Raw genomic sequence first — 26,554 nt, 5'->3', positions numbered from 1 at the left:
ACTTACGGTGCTCATGGCTTCCTTTTTATTGACTTTCAACTCCATAATCTGACTCTTTATCTGTTGTTAAAAGTCGTGGCAAGAAACCCAATCCTATTTCAGTTATCTGGCTGTAATCATCGACCTGACCGCTGTCCAGTCCTGTTCTCTGGTGACCTGACACCACTCCTGTGTAATTCGCCTGCTACCCTTGCCGAGTGACCGGACTGCGAGTTACCTACAGCCGTTGGTAAGTGACCTCACTACGGACCAAATGTTTTAGAACCCCTTCTGCTCGGTTAAGATAACTACTGCAACCTATTCCTGTTATTTGCTTTTTTAAGGGAACATACATGGAACAAGCATAAAGCCACCTTGAAGCTAAAACAAGACCAAGAACTGTCTCAGGACACACGGGCAGCCTCGATGGACTTTGGCGGTTCTGCTGTGCGGAAACGTTGGGGATCTTCCACATTATCTGCTCTTCTGCCATGTATGTATTGGTTTTTTATAATTTATGCTCTAGTAGCACTTTTGTGCATAATAAAGTATTTTGCTTATTTTATTTGAACGCACCTCAATACTGCTGCAGCCATATTCTAAATATTCTAAATTTCCTTGTAACAAGGGAAATGCATGGCTTTCTTGTCACTCATTGGCTGCTTTTTTTTTTTTTTTAAGAATGCATATTAATGCATATTTAACATGATTTTTTGTGAAGCTGTCTGTGACATTATATTTTCCCTTTAAGATAAGCAGTAACAGAACAGTGATATTTATCCATAGTTGTGAGTTTTTGTGTTGCCACCTACCTCTGCCGCATCAGGTGAGAAGAATCGTACGCGCCGAGACCCAGAGGCAATGATCAGGAAATACACACGGGGCTCGAGGCAGGTACTTCTCAAACATGTGTTAAAATATTGCAGTTAGTTAAATGTTTGGGGTCTGCTAGCTGTTTTCATGGAAATTTGTAGCTGTAATATAGCAAAAAGAGTTTTCTAATAATCAATTAGCCTTTTAAACTTAAACTTGAATTAGTGATAACAACGTGTCATCAGACCGCAGGCTGTTTTCTGTATTTCTGATCTGGTTGATATTTTGATGGGCCAAATGTGTATGCGTGTGTGTGTGAATATAATTGCTGTAAAACATAAATACTGTGTATATATACATATACAAACATTAAAGATTAAATGTGTTTTTACCAAGAAAATGTAAAATTATAGAATCCAATTACAGGACTATGTGAAACCTGTGCTGACAGCTGTGTGTTTAGAAAAGAATCTGCTACCATGCTGCTGCAGATCATCTTCATCAATGAAATGATCTGTCTCAATCTTTCATCAGCTAAAAAGTCGGGGTCAGGTCCGTTGTGCGCATGCGCGGGCTTCCAGTTTGGCGCATGCGCAGTAGGGGGACGGTCACTTCCGGGTTTGGCCGACTTCCGGTTTAGTCCGGCCCGTTGTGCGCATGCGCGAACTTCCGGTTTCGCGCATGCGCAGTAGGTGGATGCCCCACTTCCGGTTTAGGGTCAGGTCCGTTCTGCGCATGCGCTGACTTCCGATTTCGCGCATGCGCAGTAGGTGGATGCCCCACTTCCGGTTTAGCTTCAGGTCCGTTCTGCGCATGCGCTGACTTCCGATTTCGCGCATGCGCAGTAGGTGGATGCCCCACTTCCGGTTTAGCTTCAGGTCCTTTCTGCGCATGCGCTGACTTCCGATTTCGCGCATGCGCAGTAGGTGGATGCCCCACTTCCGGTTTAGCGGCAGGTCCGTTCTGCGCATGCGCTGACTTCCGATTTCGCGCATGCGCAGTAGGTGGATGCCCCACTTCCGGTTTAGCGGCAGGTCCGTTCTGCGCATGCGCTGACTTCCGATTTCGGGCATGCGCAGTAGGTGGATGCCCCACTTCCGGTTTAGCTTCAGGTCCGTTCTGCGCATGCGCCGACTTCCGGTTTGGCGCCGACTTCCGGTTTGGCGCCATATAGCTGCCAGTCAGCTGGTAGAATCACGGTTTTGACGGTCACCTATCTGCGCGCAGCCTGTGCAGTATCGTATTTCTGCCACGTGGCTTTATTTTAAATCCGTTCTGCATCCATCAAAAGCCTTGTATAAGGATATTGCATTTCACCGATTTTCTCAAGAATCTTGTGCCTCTGTGAAAAGTGCGCTATAACATACATACATGTGGTGGTTTGCAGTGCGATCATCGGCCGCAGCAGAAACCTCTTCAACTTTATAGCCACCATGCCTGCCGTAAGCATTCTTGTGTTGCCTTTTTTTCTACTTAATCGAAAGATTAGACATTGGGGGACATGCTAAAACGTGTGTGCTTGGTAGCGGCTATATCACACGACCAGATTATATTTCCTAGAGCCGCTCGCTGCCAGACGCTTTTCTAGTTATTATAGTAAGCTAAAACGTTTGTTTTATGTTTGTTTTCTTCTTTTGGCCTCTGTGGCATGGCATGAGTGAAGATGCACGTCTCTTAAAACATTCTGTCCGTATATTAACTTTATTTTATCTTCTAGCCTGTGGATATATTTGTGCAAGGAGACGCTGAGTTTGTAAGCTCAGGAGAATGTTGCATTTAAGTGTTTATATATGATATGTAAATGTGTGTGTGTGTATATATATATATATATATATATATATATATATATATATATATATATATATATATATATATATAGCCATGTTGTCCTGAACCATCTCCCCTTAAGGTATTCTGCCTCCCTTTTGGGAAGTACATGTAGGTCATGACATGCTGTCTAAGAGAAAAACAATAGAGGCCTACAAGGCAGAGATCTGTTCTGCTGTGTTTGCCACCTTTTAAAACCTATATCTTCAAAAAAACAAAATCATGCAAAGCAGGATCTATGGGCAATTTTTGCCATGGCTTAATGATGGTAAAAACTGTAGCTGTGTATGTATATATATAAAATGTGTGTGTGTGTGTGTGGAAACTTTAGCTACAGCTAACATAGTCTTGAACAAGGCTAAATAACTGGACATACAAGATGGATTAATCGTGTCTAGCAGCTAATTCTGTAGGATTATGTCTGTCTGTATATCGTCAAGCTGGTAAGTGCTATTGGGGCTCGGGTATGTTTTTGTATGACTAGGACTTCAAGCCACAAACATTGATGAATTACATCAATTCTACAAAGTGCCGGTGAACAAAATCCCGGCCAGATTGATAACTACTGGAAGAGTTTGACTGTGGTTATTGTTGCTGTGATCGTGGTGATATAACCATGTTTTGAGCCTAAGAGACAATTACTTATCTTCTCAGTAATGTTCCATTAGATGTATAATACGTTCCCCACATAGATTGTTCTTTTTTCCCCCATTTAAGATCCTTTACCTATTACAAAATGGGCAACTTGGACAACAGGACAGCAAATGCAGATCAGCTGCTCACGCAAGATGTTGAGAGGTTTTGTAACAGCGTGGTGAACCAGTATTCAAACTTAAGCAAGGTGAGTTTCCTCATGGCTCTTCTAGTTGTGAGTGTTTTGTTACCTTTTTTTTTTTTTTAGTTTGTGCTGGGTACTTCAAAAATAGGCTATGGCCCTTTATGCTCTTACTGTATGTTTTTCACAAGGAAAATAATTATAAAGTTAATGTAGCTGCCATTTATATTACCGGTGTATTACTTACACTGAGATTTACAGACAGGGGCCTCCTTTACAAATGTATCCATAGCTATTTTACCCCAATAAAGTGGTCTGTAGACTGTTGTACTTTCATGACTGCGTTTACATTTTATATAGCACCAACAGATTTGGTAGAGCTGTTACGATAGGGTACCGTAAAAGTAAATGCAACTTACAAATGAACATACGTTAAATGTACTGGTACCGAAGATGACAATCTTTTGGCTACACTTATTATGCCTCCCCTTTTATTATGCTGTTATTTATCAATACAATTTACACACATGCATACGCTGTTCTTGTGAATAACATGTAATCATTTGCCACGTTAACTAGTGGCTTGCTTTCCTATTCTCCTATATTATAGATATTTCCCATTATTGTTGCGGGTATATAGAGTTGTTTTATTGTGAGTTTCATTTGTTATTTTTTTTTCTTCAGCCATTTTTGGATATCGTTCTGTATATCGTCAAGCTGACAAATGCTTTTGGCGTTCAGGTATGTTTTTGTGTGACTAGGGCTTCTTTAACAACACAAGTCACAAATATTGATGAATTACATCTATTGTGCAAAGAGCAGAGGGCCAAAATCCCGGTCAGATTGAACAGATTTGACTGTGGTTATTACTGCTGTGGTCATCATGATATAACCAGGTCCCAACCCCCCCCCCATGTTATCTGAATTTTTCATAATGTAGAAAATCAGCCAGGACAAATCATTCTTCACATGCTGATATATTTTGTTTTTTAGTTGCATCCAAGTCAAAGCCTCAATATTATACGCACATGGATTACTTTTAAGAGTTTATGGTAGATGTTTTTTTGTTTGTTTTTTTTTATGGTATATTGATTATTTTTTTATTCTTTCAAGTAACCTTTTAATATATTGTATTAATATTATATAATATTATCTAAAGGGCTCCATTTTGCTAGTAACTGGCGTTTCACTCAAGGCAGTCTGTTGTGCAATGGTGTGGGGCATCCGGCTTTATTAGAGCATAAATCTCCATGGGGCTTCCAAGAGATGCAACATTACAATGTGAACATGGTGGTTTTTGGCTACTCACACCAGACAGGAGACCATCAGAAAATGTTACTGGTAAGAATTATTTGCATGTCATACTTTAGTAATATTTTTACGTTTGCTATAGAAGATGGTGACAGTTTAGCATTATTATTATTTACTGTGGGATATAGGTAGGCTGAGGCAGTGGGAGACACTCTGTATGCCTGGGTCTCTCAGATGGCTTCATCTGCATATAGCTGTGTAAAAAGTAGACTGTTTATTGATTTTAAGTGGTCAGTGTCTATGCTGGCATTTAATGTCTGTGGTGTGCTTTTTGATTATTGCAGATCTAGAGACTGTGGTTGGTTACCTGGTTGTCAGCAGTCCGTTCCTCACCCCTAACCACCCCGCGTGGACTGAGCTGAGCTCCTTGAGGTGAGTGAAATAATGGTGGGATAAACGATGATATACTCTGCAGCCGGGCATGTTCTTAATGTTTAATGCTTTGCCTTGAAGGATTATTACCAGAGTGGAAGAATGCTGCTGAGGATGTCTCAGGCATTGGGACGAATCGTCCTCGCAGGACGGGAAACGACAATATCTTACATAGAGACCATATGACTTTGGGAACGTTACGGGACCAAGTCATTTACCCAGACACTCCAGAACACTGGAAACGTAAAGGTATTCCTGATAAGGCGAGAAAAACGGTCCGGTATGTTGAAACTTCTCTTCTAATTTTCTTACACACTGAAATGACTTGCTTAGCTGTATTTAGTTAAGTGGCTTAACTACTCATCTTTGTTTTATATTCACTCCCTAGGTATTGAAGGAATACCTTGACAATGTGCAGCTGGGTTAGATTTTGGAACGTGAAGGCGGCTGGGACAGTGTTCAAGACTGGATGTACTGAGTGGGGGCGAAAAGCAGAGGATGGCAGTACGTATTTGAACTTGGTTTTAATTTACAGACTACAGAATTCTGATTTTCTAGCATTGTATATGTGTCAATTTATAGGCTGAGCTGGTGTGTTCAGTGGATGAGACACACTGCGATACTAGGATTACAGAGGAATTGGATTTAACTTTCAATATTCTGTTTTTGACCGCTAATAAATCCGTCCAACTATCTCCAATTTGTACTTGCTCAACAATGAAATGAAATGGGGAAAAAAAAACATAGTAAAACTTTATAATAGAAGCAAGTCTATAATAAAAGCAAGTCTGGGTAATCTAACTTCAAATTCACATTTTCTGAAATTAGTATTTTTCACTGTGGCTATGCTAAATCAGTCACTTTGGATTATTGACTTTGATTACGATACACAAGAGTCTTACAGCTCTGGCAATAACACCAATGTGCACAAAACTGTAAATATGGACAGTTGAAGATCCCTATGGAACCCTGTGCTAACTAATCGACCAAAGCTTCGCTCCTGTAGTTAATAAAACTAAACACACGGTGCCCAAGCAGTGCAGATTGGGATTCCGCATACGCCCAGAGCTCCTGGTGAAGGACGGCAGGCAGTTTATAATTGTTTGACGTTTATAAAGAAATGTCATTAGCGCGTGGACCTTATAAATTCTGTGACATTTTCTGCCGTTGACAGAATTTTATCCACAGAAGCCATCCGATCGTGGAAACTTTTTGCTGTCCGTGTGTTCCAAAATCAGTTGCTTAGACGTCGTCTTACACACGCTCCAGATTTTCATACATTGGTCTTCTAATGCCGTCTGTTGTCTCCAGCACGTTGCCTCTTTCAACTGTGAACAAAGCTATTCCAACCTAAGAGGATAAGAAAAGGAAGCACAGTGTCACACAGAAAGTCCCTATGGAAGCACCACAAGGTAAATCTTTTAAACATTTCATGAAAGCACTGCAGAGTCTGCATAATTGTATTTAAAAAAAAAAAATCATAATTCCCTTCATCTCTAAAGAAAATGCTATGAAAAGGGCTCCTAGCCTGAAAAGAAAAGGTAGACCATGCGTTTATTCAAGACATTGTGTATCTTCATTAACCTTCTAGACAGATACACCTGTTGACCACACTACAACTTCTACTACTACCACTACTTGGAGACTTAATGTGCCCCTTTTGCTAAACCCGCATTTATAGTTCTTTACACTAAATACGTATATGTAACTATGCTTAGGCATTAAATAAGCAAGGCATATATGTTACAAACCCACCTTAAGTGTATACCCTTGGGAGTTATCTTCTCCTTCTCACTGAATCTACATGATTATTCATCACCATTATGTTACCTTTACGCCGTTGTTCATTTGTAAGGGTGGGTGGGGAGAAGGTTTAGGACATGGATACTGATTAGATAAAGGTGTCCCTGGCTCTCACAGATCTCCGCACAGACCTCAGCTCTATTAACCTTCAGAACTTCAGAACTCAATTTACTCTCTCTCCTATCTCAAACATGACATGCCCTTAACAACGCCACCTCTGTCTATAACTCCACTCTCGCATCTGCTCTCTATCATGTAGCACCAGTTACTACTCGCTCCTCGCGACGTTCACGCTTCCAACCCTGGCACATGACTGTAACCCCAACACCTACGTCGATGTTCCCGCACCGCTCAACGTAGTTGGCGAAAGTCCCCTCATTCCATGTCTGACTTTCTGCGCTATAAATGAATGCTATGTTCCTACTACTCTGCCTTCAATCTCCTCCCTGTCTTACAACCCTAAACGACTCTAATAATGCTTTCAATTCCCTGCTTCAACCGATCCCTACGACCCCTTCCACTAACCTTAATGCATCAGACTTTGCCACATACTTCGATAATAAAATGAAAACTATCAGAGATGACATATCTGCACAGTCACCACCCTGCCCTCATCCTTAGGCTTTCAATACCACCTGTATGCTGATGAAGCCCAGATCTATCTATCCTCCCCTGATCTCTCTCCCTCTGTCTTAGATCGTGTAACTAACTGCCTTGCATCTGTCTCCACCTGGATATCAACATGTTTCTTGAAACTTAACCTCTCCAAAACAGGACTTCTCATCTTCCCGCCTTCCGATGCTAAGACTCCCCCATCAATTTCCCTCATTGTTGATTGCGCCATCATCTCCCAGTCTACTCATGCACACGCAGTCTTGGTGTCACCCTTGACCTCCGACCTTTCGTTCACCCCCCCACATTCAGTCTGTCTCCGTCCCCATCTTAAAAAACATTGCCAGCATCCATCCCTCCCTTCCAAACACAGCATGCCACTTAGGCTCTTGTCCATGCCCTGATTGTCTCCCATCTTGATTACTGTAACTCTGTCTAAGCTGGTCTTAACAGCTTCACCGCTCTACAATCCACCATGAATGCTGCTGCCAGACTTATCTTACTCTCTCATCGCTTTACTAACATCTCTCCCCTCTGTCAGTCTCTTCACTGGCTTCCTGTGCGCCTCAGGATTCATTTCAAAATCCTTACTCTTAGCTTCAAAGCCCTTCGGTTCCCCTCCCTACATCTCCTCGTTCATCTCTAAATACACTCCACGCCGCTCTCTCTGCTCACCCAATGATCTCCTTCTCTCCTCTGATTTCTAGCTCTCATGCACGCTTACAAGATTTCTCCAGGGCTGCCCCTATCCTCTGGAATGCCCTCCCCCAGTCTATCCGTCTCTCTCCCTGCCTTCGATCCTTCAAAAAATCCCTCTTCCCCACTTCTTTAAGGGCGCTTATATTGCACATTAACACCCCCCCCCCATATTCCCTTAGCTCACCTCTCCTAGTCTCTCTAATGCAGTACTTACACTAGTGTGGCTGCTCCATCCCTTACAATGGCACTAAATCCCTCTAGATTGTTAACTCCTTTGCGCAGGGACCTCCTCACCTGTTGTTGCTGTAAGTCAATTTGTTATGTTACATACTACTTGCTATGTCCTGTCTACCCGTTGTCCAGCGCTACAGAATCTGATGGTGCTATATAAAACATAAATAATAAGTCTCTTCGCCTATCACATTGTGCATTATACAGGGCCAGCTCAGCCCTTGAGGCTGGACAAACCGGCAAACTGAATTGTAAAGCGAGAAAGCTGAAACCCCAACCCTTGCCAATGCGAGTGAGTGGGCGCCTTTCATAGGAATAGGCGGCAGGTACTGAATCATAGTTGGGCCTCATTCTGTGTCCTTGTGGTCAGTGGGACAGTCGATCGCTGTTTAGGGAGAACCTCAACTCTTGTTTGATGAGGCAAAGGCCGCTTCTCACGAGACGTAATTACCTCTGCCAAGAAAGCGTGCTTTGCCTTGCTCATTTTAAGGGGATCCTTATGTTGTAATGCCAGTGCCAGGCTTAAGGCCTGAAGATGGCACAGCCGCACCACCAGTATATGTGCAAATCTGTTTTGTTTGGTGATACACGTGGTGTTTCTAATATTAGAACTACATTTTTATTATTTTGCTCTGTAATATTGAGGTCACTGATTCATGTTTCCCCTCTCTCGCAGTACTACCTCCACATGGACAGCAGAGGAAACAGCAGATAACAGATGACGCCATTGAATTCAGCTCTTAAGTGTTTTATGCTGATAAATATCGGTGTACACTGGAACTCGAAAGTAACTTTTTTTTTTTTTCCTTGAAGTTTAGTTCCGAAGGGAATGCTATAATTTCTTTTTGTTTTTTTTTTTGACCAAAGAATGGCCGTAGGATCGTAGATGATTGTGTCACTTCTTGTTTTGCACTAGATACCGCTGGCTAGACTAGAGGATCCCCTAAGCACCTGGCTCTGATGGGATACGCTGCATCTGCTGTAACGGTTTTCCTTTTTAAATTAATCTCCGGTTCAATTTTGTTGCACCTGACTAATCGGTTGAGTAAAATCCCTGAGCGTTGGCACTTGGCCCAAAATAGAACCAGTTGACAGGTTCGTATGTCTCACTAGGTGTGCGGGTTGGACTGAATTCATACCTCGTCAGATTTTATACAGTTCCCTGATAAAGATTTACATGTCCTTCCCAGTAAGATTTAAAATCTATTAATTTAAACTAGTAGGATGACTTTTTACATTGTTAAATGGAGCAGTCTCTACTGGAACGTAAACCATGTATTGTAGATATGTGTTTTGGGGGGGTTAAGCAAATCGTGTAACATAGAAATGTGCTTGATGAAGGCATGCACTACGTATGCAATAAATTGAATGTGTGTGAATCCTTCCCCAAAGTCTCTACTCTGTGCTTAATGTCATCCTGGCAAATGGTAAACATTCTGGGTAAAGTTTGATCCACAAACTTACTGCATTCGCTGGAACAAATCCGTACGGTTGGCTCTAACCAGCGGCCATAGAAAACTTCCCATGCCATGCGATGTAGAGACTCAGACCTTAAACGGTCCTTGGTCTGTTTCCCCCCAATTATTGCTAAAACCTTTTGAAGTAACCTGTGTCACCGTGGATATTTATAAGGCATCCAAGGAAATTAAAATGTGCAAAAAATGTTTTTCTCCTGAACACCCCACCACCATATTATACCGGTAAGGAAGCGGGTAGCTGTAAACTTGCATAAACTACATGGATGAAATCAGGGCTCGACAAATCCCAGGCGCCAGGTCGCCGTGGCGACAGAAAATGTTGTCCTGGCGCCTAGGTTTTGTCAGCCTCTTACATCCGGAAAAAAATGTGGATGTAAGAGGCTGAGTCACCACACGGGGGCGCTGCTGTTGCTGTCTGCCCAGGAGTCTGGGCAGACAGCACAGCCACTCAGAGCCCGCCCCCGAGCCTGAGACCACTCCCACGGAGTGAGCCTGTAGGCTGAAAACGTGGTTGCTGCAAAACCAGCAATCGCGTTTTCAGCTGCCACAGGCAGCTTCAGGGAAGCAGGTTGTGTGTTGATTGGGTCCCAACACAAGTGTGGGGACCTGACACAACACCCCCCTGCTGCCTGATCGCTCCATGAGAGCGACAGTGCAGCGTTAACCCCTTTAATGCCGCGATCGCGGCATTTAGGGGTTAATTCCCGTTTTTGTAAGGGGCTCTGCTGCTGGTGGTCTGCCTGGAAGCCCAGGCAGACCAGCAACAGCAAAAATGAGCCCCCACAAGCTCTTTGATGATTCCTGTAGGCATGGAAGCCTACAGCAGTCATCAAAGACTCCCCCCTGCAATGGCTGGTCTATAGACCAGCAATTGAGTCCCAGCTGCCAGAGGCAGCTTCAGGGACAGGGGAGAGGGTTCTTTGGTCTCCCCATGAGTGTGGAGAGCAGCCCCAACACCCCCCTGCTGCCTGATCGCTCCCTGAGAGCGACAGTGCAGCGTTAACCCCTTCAATGCCACAATTGTGTATGACACATTCGTGGCATTGCAGGGGTTAACATTTGTCCCCACAAGCTTGTGGGGACTAAATATCAGTCAATGCTGTGCTCCAATGGAACATCAGCATTGAAAGGGTTAAAAAAATAATAATAATAAAAAAAAAAACAGCACTGACCTGAAAGTCCAGGGTGCTTCCAGGTCAAACGCTGTGAGTTTAGTAAGTGGGCTGGTGATGATCAGATCCCTCCTGACCAACTGTTAGTTTAAAAAAATCCTGGCTCCTAACTTTTTTACCTGGCGCCTAGATTCACAAGAAATTTGTCAAGCCCTGGATGAAATCCTATGAGGAATGCCCTAGTATACACTCCTACCTTCCCACTGTAATAGGATACTTAATCATTATCCCATGGAAATCTGCAATGAAGTATATGTTGGAAAATCACACAGACGTTTCACAAGTAGTGATTTCTGAAATACCATAAATTATCCAATTTATGTGCTCGGGGGGGGGGGATGACTTCTATGACTGATCACTAAAGTAGTCTACATAACTGAAATCCAAACATCTGCCACAATTCGTTTAACTTCTTTAGTGCATAATATTCCACATATAATTTAAACAGACTCCTCAATAAATATGACTTCCTAATCGAGTAGCCACGGATTGGGTTCGATGCAAAGTAAGCACTTTGGGCTTTTTGTACTTTGACGTCGGTTTTGTTTTTCCCACACAGAGCACTCGGGTCAGCACAGTCCTCCTTTTGATCTTCAAATGTATTCAAGTTTCTCTGGTCGGAAAGTTAATAAAGAGATTCAGTGCCTCGTCGGAAATAGATATATTTCAAATGAGCAAATTCCCTGGTCAATTGTAACTTCAAATTACTACGAGTGACCATTGTTGGTGACCCATTAATTTTACTCGCATTTCCTTATGTTCCATACTATGCAATGATGCACTTCTTGTAGTTGGAATCTCACTTACACAATATCCGATTCTAATACTTTGTGGGCAACACATTGATGTATTCCCTTCAAATGTTCCCCGTACCTCCCGCTTATTTAAATAAACAGGTTGTTGTGGGTTAATAATGATAAAAACACAAATTGTCTACACCGCTTGGTGGCTTTAAACCTTCCGATATAATACAAACATAAGGGTTGGATGTGAACGGACACAAAAAAAAAAAAAAAAAAAACACGTCTGGAGAAGCAGACTGCATGGAAACCGGTACCCTCGTCTGAAGAACTGCTTGCACGCCAGCATCTTAGATCTGCACCTGTGTTCAAAATCACTGTTACTTAAAGCGACTGATTACAGCGGCCGCAATGACGGAAGGAATGTAAGTAAGACCATTCCGATACCTTATTATATATTTTTTTTAAAAACATACCCTTTTTTTTTTACTAAACCAATAATAACTTCAACTTGATGGCAAATAATACATTACCCGTAGAAACTCATACACCTTATTTATCAAAATACAACCCATGAAGTGGCATGAAGGTGGAGGTATGTATCGGCTACTAGGATACTGTTCTGCTGGCATAAATCACCGGGCTCATCACGCGGGGTGTAATATCACGTCACTGTACACTACATCACTTATCCAAGACGAGAATGCAAGGTATACAGGTCTGCGCTTGAGTAAGTGTCGTGGGGAAGCCTTCCCTATCCATAAATATTTTAACCCCTTAATGACAATTGTCGGTTCTGGCACGTCATGCACTAACATCAGGTTAGTGACAATTGACGTGCCAGGACCGTCATGACTTTAAGCGGGTGCAGAAAGCGATCTACGTTCGCTTTCTGCACCCAAACGGTGTTGCTGTAATGCCTCGACCTCGAGGCATTCAGCAACACCACGATCGGCACTAGGGGCCATGTCTGGCCCCTCCCCGGGGTGTCAACTTCCGCCATACCTTGTATGGCGGCGGACGCCCGTTTTAAAAGCGTTTAGGAGGCGATCAACGATCACCTCCTAAACTTAAATGGTGTCGCTGGAATGCCTCCATCAGGAGGCATTCAGCGACACCAAATACTTACCCCAGGACGGGCTGTGACCGCTCCGGAGAGCGGTCATAGCCGCCGCTGCAAGTGATCTTTGCCATCCGCAAGACGGTGGCCACCCTGTAAAAAAAAAAAAAAATAAGTAAAAAGCAATCAAGTTGAAAAAGTTCGCTAGATGGTCTCCAGACCCTCTAGAGAACTCTGGCTCCACTTGCAGGTTGAATACAGGTACTGCATTCAACCATGCAAGTCAATGGAGCGCATCTTTCTAATCACTGTGATTAGTAATATTAAATTAAAAATAACAATTAGAAAAAAATAGTTTAAAAAAAAAACAGTAAAATGTAAAAATAATTTCCCACTGATGTCACTATCAGGGGAACCTTCAAGTTGAAAAAAATGTAAAAATAAATAAAATAATTTATATATGAAAAATATATTTTTGTGAGCAAGTCCTAAAATTGCACATTTGCTTAAAACAATTCTCGCATGGAAAGAGTTAAAATACTGGCATATTAAATGCCCAAATTTATGATTTGATGGGGTAAATTGAATTGGCCGGGTTCAACAATGTCCCAATTAACACGGGGGGAAGGATGGCCACACATCTAATTTCCAATTAGAAAAATGCACACGTCCCAAATGTGGCCTTTTAGTTCCCCACTGGACTCAGGAGATGTTGCTGAACACATATTGGGGTGTCGTGTGACAGCGGCATATACCAGGAGCTGTAAATTCATACATAAAGTAGGTGTGTGGGGGGAAAAATACACACAAAAAAATACTACTGCAAACTTGCTGCAAAATGCTGGTGGTAAAATGTGTGCATGCAAAGAGTTAAAATACCAGCATTTAAAACACTCTGGGGTGTCTAGTTTTCAAAAATATATGGTTTTATTGGGCGCACTGAAATGGCACCAGCTATTTTCTGTGCATTCTATATCTCCTGCCATGTGATATACTTACTGCCCCAGCCCCGACTCTGCGAACATTGCGTGTGCAAAGTGCTCCACCTGATTTCACGCAGCTAACCCGTGGAAAGTGATTGGACTGCAGTGGAGGAGAGCAGCTGCCGCTGCCCCCTAAGGTTAAGTACCCTATTTTTTAAATCTTAATGAATGTGCCACTTTCCATCACCGGATGCCACTACCTGGGAGTTCACCAAGTTGGACAACAAGGAAGGACAGAGAAGGCCTGGGAGACTCCCTGCAATCAATATTCCACTGAACTGTCAAGTGCTGCCTACTGCTTTTTGTGTTTCCCCCACCTCCATTCCATTCCCATCACCATTTTCCTTCACATACCGTGTTCACAATCCTCTTGTTCCTCTTTTCTCTTTCCTCTGTTGTTAGTAAAATCATTATCTCTCTCCAGCCATCTGCAACCCCACACTATGTCTGTAATGCACCATGACTACTTTCTTCTCCCCTTCTCTCATCCCAAGCACTTTTCAACGTCACCTCCCCTCACTCCCGTCTTGGCTACTGTTACTCTGTCTTAGCTGGTCTCCCTCTTAACCGTCTCACCTCTCTACAATCCACCATGAATGCTGCTGCCAGACTCCTCTTCCTCTCCCGTCGCTTTACTAACGTCTCTCCCCTCTGTCAGTCTCTTCGCTGGCTGCCTGTGCGCTTCAGGATTCATTTCAAAATCCTCACTCTTTCTTTCAAAGCCCTTCACAGCGTTTCCCCTCCCTACATCTCCTCGCTCATCTCTCTAAATACACTTCACACCGGTCCCTCCGCTCATCCAACGATTTCCTTCTATCCTCTCCTCTGATTTCTAGCTCTCATGCACGCTTACGAGATTTCTCCAGGGCTGCTCCTATCCTCTGGAATGCCCTCCCCCGGTCTATCCTTCTCCCCACTGCCTTCGGTCCTTCAAAAGATCCCTCAAGACCCACTTCCTTAAGGACGCTTATAATATTGCACATTAACAACCCCCATATTCCCTTAGCTCATCTCTCCTAGTCCCTCTAATGCAATACTTACACTAGTGTGGCTAGTCTATCCCTTACAATGGCACCTTTTAACTATGGTGTAATACACCCTAAATCCCTCTAGATTGTAAGCTCCTTTGAGCAGGGCTCTCCTCACCTGTTGTTTCTGTAAGTCAATGTGTTATGTTACACGCTACTTGCTATGTCCTGTCTACCCATTGTACAGCGCTCTGGAATTTGATGGTGCGATATAAAACAGTAAATAATAAAAATAGTCTGCGCTTGCGTTCGCTTGAACGTTCGCATTCGGTTTTGTAGTCCTTTGCCAACTACGGAGCTGAAGATAAACCCAAACACACAACATTATTTTATACAGCCATAGTTAGCGCAGTTACTGCAGGTCTTGGACGCCAATCGTATCATATTCCTCTTTTTTTTTTTTCCTGGGTCGGGGCGGCATTTCAGACACAAAGCTATTCTGCTGGCTGAAAAATGGTCTTTCTGGCATCTTTTCTTTTTTATTTGCTTTTTTCTTCATCTGAAATTTTACTGTTTTGTTGTTTGTTTGTTTGTTTTTTGCATGGGTCCTTTCTTGGAGCTTGAACACGAGAAAACATATTTGTCAATTGGCAGAAAAAGAGAGCATTCATCAAATGGTAAGCAATTAATATTTAATCAATCAAAAGACACAGGGGATGGGGAGGAAAAGCCGGCTTTGATGGGCAGTCACGTATTATAGTACCCGCACCACGCCAGAGACAGACTGGGAAAAAGGACTGAAGAGTGGAGAGCATTTCTTTTGGTGAACAAAGGGGTAGGCAAAGGGCAAGCGTTGGCTTTATATTGGGTGCTGTCCGACGGTAACACTCGCCAGCACCGCATAATGAAAATGCCTACCTGTACCCTCCTAGCATTATAATCATGCTAAATAGAGACAGCTCTTGGTGGCCCTGGGTTGTTCCTCTCCCTACACAGATCTCCATTACTATTATTACACATTTTATCCTCGCTACACTTAAGGACAGTCTATTCTGTCCTCAACGTGGATCTGAAACCAAAAATGAACTAGTCTACCTCTCAAATCCCTAAAGTGGGAATTAAGGAGTTAATACATATTACCGTATTTGCTCGATTATAAGACGAGGTTTTTTTCAGAGCAAATGCTCTGAAAAATACCCCTCGTCTTATAATCGGGGTCGTCTTCTAATCAGACCTCAAATAGAGGTCTGATTAGGAGACTAAGATCCAGATCCCCCGCACCGCTGCAGGGGACCTGGATCCTCCTGTCGTCGCTCCCCCCCCACCACACACTTACCGGTGCTTCCGGAGGTGAAGTTGGCAGCGGGGGTTTGTATGCGTCCGTCGCAAATACCTTCCCCGACTGTCAGAGATCAGAGTTCCAGAGTTCCTGATCTCTGACAGCCGGGGAAGCTATTTGCGACGGACGCATACAAACCCCCGCTGCCAACTCCACCTCCTTCCGGCTGCCGCGGAATGAGACGTCAACCCGCTGCCCCGGCAATACAGCAGGAAATTGGAAGCACCGGTAAGTAAGTGTGTGTGTGTGTGTGTGTGTAGGGCATTTCTGGAATGCCTTACACCCCTATATGCCACTCTGGCACTTAGGGGGTTAAAAGGCATATTATGGGGCAGAGTGGCATATAGGGAGGTATAAGGCATTTCAGGAGGCATAGTGGCGTTAAGGGGGCATTTAATAGTGCACTCTGCCTCCTGAAATGCCTTATACCTCCCTATATGCCACTCTGCCCCATAATATGCCTTTTAACCCCCTAAATGCCAGAGTGGCATATAGGGGTATAAGGCATTTCTGGAGGCAGAGTGCTCTATATAATGCCTTTTAACTCCCTTAATGCCACTCTGCCTCCTGGAATGCCTTATACCTCCCTATATGCCACTCTGCCCCATAATATGCATTTTAACCCCCTAAATGCCAGAATGGGATATAGGGGTATAAGGCATTTCTGGAGGCAGAGTGGCACATAGGGGGTCAAAAGGCATACCATGGGGCACAGTGGCATATAGAGGGTTAAAAGGCATATCATGGGCCACAGTGCCATATTGGTGTGGCAAGCCTGGGGGCAGATGTGCGTAACTGGGGGACAGGTTGGAAAATACAAGAAATAAAAACAAAAAAAAAATATTTTTCTCAATCATAGCTTTTATTAAAAAAAATAGTTTACATGAATTAACATTTACTGGTAAAACTTCTTTCCTTTAGGGTCGTCTTATATTCAGGCTTTTTCTTTTTTTCCTAAGTTAATATTCAGATTTTGGGGGGTCGTCTTATAATCAGGGTCGTCTTATAATCGAGCAAATACGGTATATGTGTTTATCCATAAGTCTCTGCTTCCATTGGAAACTCTGCAGGTTTTTGAATTCCGGACAGCACTGATTCGTATTCAATTTCTTTGTGGTACATGGTGCTAATTAACGCCCAGCAGTAATAGCCGTGCAAGGCCTCACGCATACACCTTACACTTACGGTGCTCATGGCTTCCTTTTTATTGACTTTCAACTCCATAATCTGACTCTTTATCTGTTGTTAAAAGTCGTGGCAAGAAACCCAATCCTATTTCAGTTATCTGGCTGTAATCATCGACCTGATCGCTGTCCAGTCCTGTTCTCTGGTGACCTGACACCACTCCTGTGTAATTCGCCTGCTACCCTTGCCGAGTGACCGGACTGCGAGTTACCTACAGCCGTTGGTAAGTGACCTCACTACGGACCAAATGTTTTAGAACCCCTTCTGCTCGGTTAAGATAACTACTGCAACCTATTCCTGTTATTTGCTTTTTTAAGGGAACATACATGGAACAAGCATAAAGCCACCTTGAAGCTAAAACAAGACCAAGAACTGTCTCAGGACACACGGGCAGCCTCGATGGACTTTGGCGGTTCTGCTGTGCGGAAACGTTGGGGATCTTCCACATTATCTGCTCTTCTGCCATGTATGTATTGGTTTTTTATAATTTATGCTCTAGTAGCACTTTTGTGCATAATAAAGTATTTTGCTTATTTTATTTGAACGCACCTCAATACTGCTGCAGCCATATTCTAAATATTCTAAATTTCCTTGTAACAAGGGAAATGCATGGCTTTCTTGTCACTCATTGGCTGCTTTTTTTTTTTTTTTTTTAAGAATGCATATTAATGCATATTTAACATGATTTTTTGTGAAGCTGTCTGTGACATTATATTTTCCCTTTAAGATAAGCAGTAACAGAACAGTGATATTTATCCATAGTTGTGAGTTTTTGTGTTGCCACCTACCTCTGCCGCATCAGGTGAGAAGAATCGTACGCGCCGAGACCCAGAGGCAATGATCAGGAAATACACACGGGGCTCGAGGCAGGTACTTCTCAAACATGTGTTAAAATATTGCAGTTAGTTAAATGTTTGGGGTCTGCTAGCTGTTTTCATGGAAATTTGTAGCTGTAATATAGCAAAAAGAGTTTTCTAATAATCAATTAGCCTTTTAAACTTAAACTTGAATTAGTGATAACAACGTGTCATCAGACCGCGGGCTGTTTTCTGTATTTCTGATCTGGTTGATATTTTGATGGGCCAAATGTGTATGCGTGTGTGTGTGAATATAATTGCTGTAAAACATAAATACTGTGTATATATACATATACAAACATTAAAGATTAAATGTGTTTTTACCAAGAAAATGTAAAATTATAGAATCCAATTACAGGACTATGTGAAACCTGTGCTGACAGCTGTGTGTTTAGAAAAGAATCTGCTACCATGCTGCTGCAGATCATCTTCATCAATGAAATGATCTGTCTCAATCTTTCATCAGCTAAAAAGTCGGGGTCAGGTCCGTTATGCGCATGCGCGGGCTTCCAGTTTGGCGCATGCGCAGTAGGGGGACGGTCACTTCCGGGTTTGGCCGACTTCCGGTTTAGTCCGGCCCGTTGTGCGCATGCGCGAACTTCCGGTTTCGCGCATGCGCAGTAGGTGGATGCCCCACTTCCGGTTTAGGGTCAGGTCCGTTCTGCGCATGCGCTGACTTCCGATTTCGCGCATGCGCAGTAGGTGGATGCCCCACTTCCGGTTTAGCTTCAGGTCCGTTCTGCGCATGCGCTGACTTCCGATTTCGCGCATGCGCAGTAGGTGGATGCCCCACTTCCGGTTTAGCTTCAGGTCCTTTCTGCGCATGCGCTGACTTCCGATTTCGCGCATGCGCAGTAGGTGGATGCCCCACTTCCGGTTTAGCGGCAGGTCCGTTCTGCGCATGCGCTGACTTCCGATTTCGCGCATGCGCAGTAGGTGGATGCCCCACTTCCGGTTTAGGGTCAGGTCCGTTCTGCGCATGCGCTGACTTCTGATTTCGCGCATGCGCAGTAGGTGGATGCCCCACTTCCGGTTTAGCTTCAGGTCCGTTCTGCGCATGCGCTGACTTCCGATTTCGCGCATGCGCAGTAGGTGGATGCCCCACTTCCGGTTTAGCGGTAGGTCCGTTCTGCGCATGCGCTGACTTCCGATTTCGCGCATGCGCAGTAGGTGGATGCCCCACTTCCGGTTTAGCGGCAGGTCCGTTCTGCGCATGCGCTGACTTCCGATTTCGCGCATGCGCAGTAGGTGGATGCCCCACTTCCGGTTTAGCGGCAGGTCCGTTCTGCGCATGCGCTGACTTCCGATTTCGCGCATGCGCAGTAGGTGGATGCCCCACTTCCGGTTTAGCTTCAGGTCCGTTCTGCGCATGCGCTGACTTCCGATTTCGGGCATGCGCAGTAGGTGGATGCCCCACTTCCGGTTTAGCTTCAGGTCCGTTCTGCGCATGTGCCGACTTCCGGTTTGGCGCCGACTTCCGGTTTGGCGCCATATAGCTGCCAGTCAGCTGGTAGAATCTCGGTTTTGACGGTCACCTATCTGCGCGCAGCCTGTGCAGTATCGTATTTCTGCCACGTGGCTTTATTTTAAATCCGTTCTGCATCCATCAAAAGCCTTGTATAAGGATATTGCATTTCACCGATTTTCTCAAGAATCTTGTGCCTCTGTGAAAAGTGCGCTGTAACATACATACATGTGGTGGTTTGCAGTGCGATCATCGGCCGCAGCAGAAACCTCTTCAACTTTATAGCCACCATGCCTGCCGTAAGCATTCTTGTGTTGCCTTTTTTTCTACTTAATCGAAAGATTAGACATTGGGGGACATGCTAAAACGTGTGTGCTTGGTAGCGGCTATATCACACGACCAGATTATATTTCCTAGAGCCGCTCGCTGCCAGACGCTTTTCTAGTTATCATAGTAAGCTAAAACGTTTGTTTTATGTTTGTTTTCTTCTTTTGGCCTCTGTGGCATGGCATGAGTGAAGATGCACGTCTCTTAAAACATTCTGTCCGTATATTAACTTTATTTTATCTTCTAGCCTGTGGATATATTTGTGCAAGGAGACGCTGAGTTTGTAAGCTCAGCAGAATGTTGCATTTAAGTGTTTATATATGATATGTAAATGTGTGTGTGTGTGTGTGTGTGTGTGTATATATATATATATATATATATATATATATATATATATATATATATATATATATATAGCCATGTTGTCCTGAACCATCTCCCCTTAAGGTATTCTGCCTCCCTTTTGGGAAGTACATGTAGGTCATGACATGCTGTCTAAGAGAAAAACAATAGAGGCCTACAAGGCAGAGATCTGTTCTGCTGTGTTTGCCACCTTTTAAAACCTATATCTTCAAAAAAACAAAATCATGCAAAGCAGGATCTATGGGCAATTTTTGCCATGGCTTAATGATGGTAAAAACTGTAGCTGTGTATGTATATATATAAAATGTGTGTGTGTGTGTGTGTGGAAACTTTAGCTACAGCTAACATAGTCTTGAACAAGGCTAAATAACTGGACATACAAGATGGATTAATCGTGTCTAGCAGCTAATTCTGTAGGATTATGTCTGTCTGTATATCGTCAAGCTGGTAAGTGCTATTGGGGCTCGGGTATGTTTTTGTATGACTAGGACTTCAAGCCACAAACATTGATGAATTACATCAATTCTACAAAGTGCCGGTGAACAAAATCCCGGCCAGATTGATAACTACTGGAAGAGTTTGACTGTGGTTATTGTTGCTGTGATCGTGGTGATATAACCATGTTTTGAGCCTAAGAGACAATTACTTATCTTCTCAGTAATGTTCCATTAGATGTATAATACGTTCCCCACATAGATTGTTCTTTTTTCCCCCATTTAAGATCCTTTACCTATTACAAAATGGGCAACTTGGACAACAGGACAGCAAATGCAGATCAGCTGCTCACGCAAGATGTTGAGAGGTTTTGTAACAGCGTGGTGAACCAGTATTCAAACTTAAGCAAGGTGAGTTTCCTCATGGCTCTTCTAGTTGTGAGTGTTTTGTTACCTTTTTTTTTTTTTTTTTTTTTTTAGTTTGTGCTGGGTACTTCAAAAATAGGCTATGGCCCTTTATGCTCTTACTGTATTTTTTTCACAAGGAAAATAATTATAAAGTTAATGTAGCTGCCATTTATATTACCGGTGTATTACTTACACTGAGATTTACAGACAGGGGCCTCCTTTACAAATGTATCCATAGCTATTTTACCCCAATAAAGTGGTCTGTAGACTGTTGTACTTTCATGACTGCGTTTACATTTTATATAGCACCAACAGATTTGGTAGAGCTGTTACGATAGGGTACCGTAAAAGTAAATGCAACTTACAAATGAACATACGTTAAATGTACTGGTACCGAAGATGACAATCTTTTGGCTACACTTATTATGCCTCCCCTTTTATTATGCTGTTATTTATCAATACAATTTACACACATGCATACGCTGTTCTTGTGAATAACATGTAATCATTTGCCACGTTAACTAGTGGCTTGCTTTCCTATTCTCCTATATTATAGATATTTCCCATTATTGTTGCGGGTATATAGAGTTGTTTTATTGTGAGTTTCATTTGTTATTTTTTTTTCTTCAGCCATTTTTGGATATCGTTCTGTATATCGTCAAGCTGACAAATGCTTTTGGCGTTCAGGTATGTTTTTGTGTGACTAGGGCTTCTTTAACAACACAAGTCACAAATATTGATGAATTACATCTATTGTGCAAAGAGCAGAGGGCCAAAATCCCGGTCAGATTGAACAGATTTGACTGTGGTTATTACTGCTGTGGTCATCATGATATAACCAGGTCCCAACCCCCCCCCCCCATGTTATCTGAATTTTTCATAATGTAGAAAATCAGCCAGGACAAATCATTCTTCACATGCTGATATATTTTGTTTTTTAGTTGCATCCAAGTCAAAGCCTCAATATTATACGCACATGGATTACTTTTAAGAGTTTATGGTAGATGTTTTTTTGTTTGTTTTTTTTATGGTATATTGATTATTTTTTTATTCTTTCAAGTAACCTTTTAATATATTGTATTAATATTATATAATATTATCTAAAGGGCTCCATTTTGCTAGTAACTGGCGTTTCACTCAAGGCAGTCTGTTGTGCAATGGTGTGGGGCATCCGGCTTTATTAGAGCATAAATCTCCATGGGGCTTCCAAGAGATGCAACATTACAATGTGAACATGGTGGTTTTTGGCTACTCACACCAGACAGGAGACCATCAGAAAATGTTACTGGTAAGAATTATTTGCATGTCATACTTTAGTAATATTTTTACGTTTGCTATAGAAGATGGTGACAGTTTAGCATTATTATTATTTACTGTGGGATATAGGTAGGCTGAGGCAGTGGGAGACACTCTGTATGCCTGGGTCTCTCAGATGGCTTCATCTGCATATAGCTGTGTAAAAAGTAGACTGTTTATTGATTTTAAGTGGTCAGTGTCTATGCTGGCATTTAATGTCTGTGGTGTGCTTTTTGATTATTGCAGATCTAGAGACTGTGGTTGGTTACCTGGTTGTCAGCAGTCCGTTCCTCACCCCTAACCACCCCGCGTGGACTGAGCTGAGCTCCTTGAGGTGAGTGAAATAATGGTGGGATAAACGATGATATACTCTGCAGCCGGGCATGTTCTTAATGTTTAATGCTTTGCCTTGAAGGATTATTACCAGAGTGGAAGAATGCTGCTGAGGATGTCTCAGGCATTGGGACGAATCGTCCTCGCAGGACGGGAAACGACAATATCTTACATAGAGACCATATGACTTTGGGAACGTTACGGGACCAAGTCATTTACCCAGACACTCCAGAACACTGGAAACGTAAAGGTATTCCTGATAAGGCGAGAAAAACGGTCCGGTATGTTGAAACTTCTCTTCTAATTTTCTTACACACTGAAATGACTTGCTTAGCTGTATTTAGTTAAGTGGCTTAACTACTCATCTTTGTTTTATATTCACTCCCTAGGTATTGAAGGAATACCTTGACAATGTGCAGCTGGGTTAGATTTTGGAACGTGAAGGCGGCTGGGACAGTGTTCAAGACTGGATGTACTGAGTGGGGGCGAAAAGCAGAGGATGGCAGTACGTATTTGAACTTGGTTTTAATTTACAGACTACAGAATTCTGATTTTCTAGCATTGTATATGTGTCAATTTATAGGCTGAGCTGGTGTGTTCAGTGGATGAGACACACTGCGATACTAGGATTACAGAGGAATTGGATTTAACTTTCAATATTCTGTTTTTGACCGCTAATAAATCCGTCCAACTATCTCCAATTTGTACTTGCTCAACAATGAAATGAAATGGGGGAAAAAAAACATAGTAAAACTTTATAATAGAAGCAAGTCTATAATAAAAGCAAGTCTGGGTAATCTAACTTCAAATTCACATTTTCTGAAATTAGTATTTTTCACTGTGGCTATGCTAAATCAGTCACTTTGGATTATTGACTTTGATTACGATACACAAGAGTCTTACAGCTCTGGCAATAACACCAATGTGCACAAAACTGTAAATATGGACAGTTGAAGATCCCTATGGAACCCTGTGCTAACTAATCGACCAAAGCTTCGCTCCTGTAGTTAATAAAACTAAACACACGGTGCCCAAGCAGTGCAGATTGGGATTCCGCATACGCCCAGAGCTCCTGGTGAAGGACGGCAGGCAGTTTATAATTGTTTGACGTTTATAAAGAAATGTCATTAGCGCGTGGACCTTATAAATTCTGTGACATTTTCTGCCGTTGACAGAATTTTATCCACAGAAGCCATCCGATCGTGGAAACTTTTTGCTGTCCGTGTGTTCCAAAATCAGTTGCTTAGACGTCGTCTTACACACGCTCCAGATTTTCATACATTGGTCTTCTAATGCCGTCTGTTGTCTCCAGCACGTTGCCTCTTTCAACTGTGAACAAAGCTATTCCAACCTAAGAGGATAAGAAAAGGAAGCACAGTGTCACACAGAAAGTCCCTATGGAAGCACCACAAGGTAAATCTTTTAAACATTTCATGAAAGCACTGCAGAGTCTGCATAATTGTATTTAAAAAAAAAAAAATCATAATTCCCTTCATCTCTAAAGAAAATGCTATGAAAAGGGCTCCTAGCCTGAAAAGAAAAGGTAGACCATGCGTTTATTCAAGACATTGTGTATCTTCATTAACCTTCTAGACAGATACACCTGTTGACCACACTACAACTTCTACTACTACCACTACTTGGAGACTTAATGTGCCCCTTTTGCTAAACCCGCATTTATAGTTCTTTACACTAAATACGTATATGTAACTATGCTTAGGCATTAAATAAGCAAGGCATATATGTTACAAACCCACCTTAAGTGTATACCCTTGGGAGTTATCTTCTCCTTCTCACTGAATCTACATGATTATTCCTCACCATTATGTTACCTTTACGCCGTTGTTCATTTGTAAGGGTGGGTGGGGAGAAGGTTTAGGACATGGATACTGATTAGATAAAGGTGTCCCTGGCTCTCACAGATCTCCGCACAGACCTCAGCTCTATTAACCTTCAGAACTTCAGAACTCAATCAATTTACTCTCTCTCCTATCTCAAACATGACATGCCCTTAACAACGCCACCTCTGTCTATAACTCCACTCTCGCATCTGCTCTCTATCATGTAGCACCAGTTACTACTCGCTCCTCGCGACGTTCACGCTTCCAACCCTGGCACATGACTGTAACCCCAACACCTACGTCGATGTTCCCGCACCGCTCAACGTAGTTGGCGAAAGTCCCCTCATTCCATGTCTGACTTTCTGCGCTATAAATGAATGCTATGTTCCTACTACTCTGCCTTCAATCTCCTCCCTGTCTTACAACCCTAAACGACTCTAATAATGCTTTCAATTCCCTGCTTCAACCGATCCCTACGACCCCTTCCACTAACCTTAATGCATCAGACTTTGCCACATACTTCGATAATAAAATGAAAACTATCAGAGATGACATATCTGCACAGTCACCACCCTGCCCTCATCCTTAGGCTTTCAATACCACCTGTATGCTGATGAAGCCCAGATCTATCTATCCTCCCCTGATCTCTCTCCCTCTCTTAGATTGTGTAACTAACTGCCTTGCATCTGTCTCCACCTGGATATCAACATGTTTCTTGAAACTTAACCTCTCCAAAACAGGACTTCTCATCTTCCCGCCTTCCGATGCTAAGACTCCCCCATCAATTTCCCTCATTGTTGATTGCGCCATCATCTCCCAGTCTACTCATGCACACGCAGTCTTGGTGTCACCCTTGACCTCCGACCTTTCGTTCACCCCCCACATTCAGTCTGTCTCCGTCCCCATCTTAAAAAACATTGCCAGCATCCATCCCTCCCTTCCAAACACAGCATGCCACTTAGGCTCTTGTCCATGCCCTGATTGTCTCCCATCTTGATTACTGTAACTCTGTCTAAGCTGGTCTTAACAGCTTCACCGCTCTACAATCCACCATGAATGCTGCTGCCAGACTTATCTTACTCTCTCATCGCTTTACTAACATCTCTCCCCTCTGTCAGTCTCTTCACTGGCTTCCTGTGCGCCTCAGGATTCATTTCAAAATCCTTACTCTTAGCTTCAAAGCCCTTCGGTTCCCCTCCCTACATCTCCTCGTTCATCTCTAAATACACTCCACGCCGCTCTCTCTGCTCACCCAATGATCTCCTTCTCTCCTCTGATTTCTAGCTCTCATGCACGCTTACAAGATTTCTCCAGGGCTGCCCCTATCCTCTGGAATGCCCTCCCCCAGTCTATCCGTCTCTCTCCCTGCCTTCGATCCTTCAAAAAATCCCTCTTCCCCACTTCTTTAAGGGCGCTTATATTGCACATTAACACCCCCCCCCCATATTCCCTTAGCTCACCTCTCCTAGTCTCTCTAATGCAGTACTTACACTAGTGTGGCTGCTCCATCCCTTACAATGGCACTAAATCCCTCTAGATTGTTAACTCCTTTGCGCAGGGACCTCCTCACCTGTTGTTGCTGTAAGTCAATTTGTTATGTTACATACTACTTGCTATGTCCTGTCTACCCGTTGTCCAGCGCTACAGAATCTGATGGTGCTATATAAAACATAAATAATAAGTCTCTTCGCCTATCACATTGTGCATTATACAGGGCCAGCTCAGCCCTTGAGGCTGGACAAACCGGCAAACTGAATTGTAAAGCGAGAAAGCTGAAACCCCAACCCTTGCCAATGCGAGTGAGTGGGCGCCTTTCATAGGAATAGGCGGCAGGTACTGAATCATAGTTGGGCCTCATTCTGTGTCCTTGTGGTCAGTGGGAC

Source organism: Spea bombifrons, chromosome 4 (genome assembly GCF_027358695.1).
Source record: "Spea bombifrons isolate aSpeBom1 chromosome 4, aSpeBom1.2.pri, whole genome shotgun sequence".
NCBI lineage: Eukaryota > Metazoa > Chordata > Amphibia > Anura > Pelobatidae > Spea > Spea bombifrons.
This window is presented reverse-complemented; position numbering follows the sequence as displayed.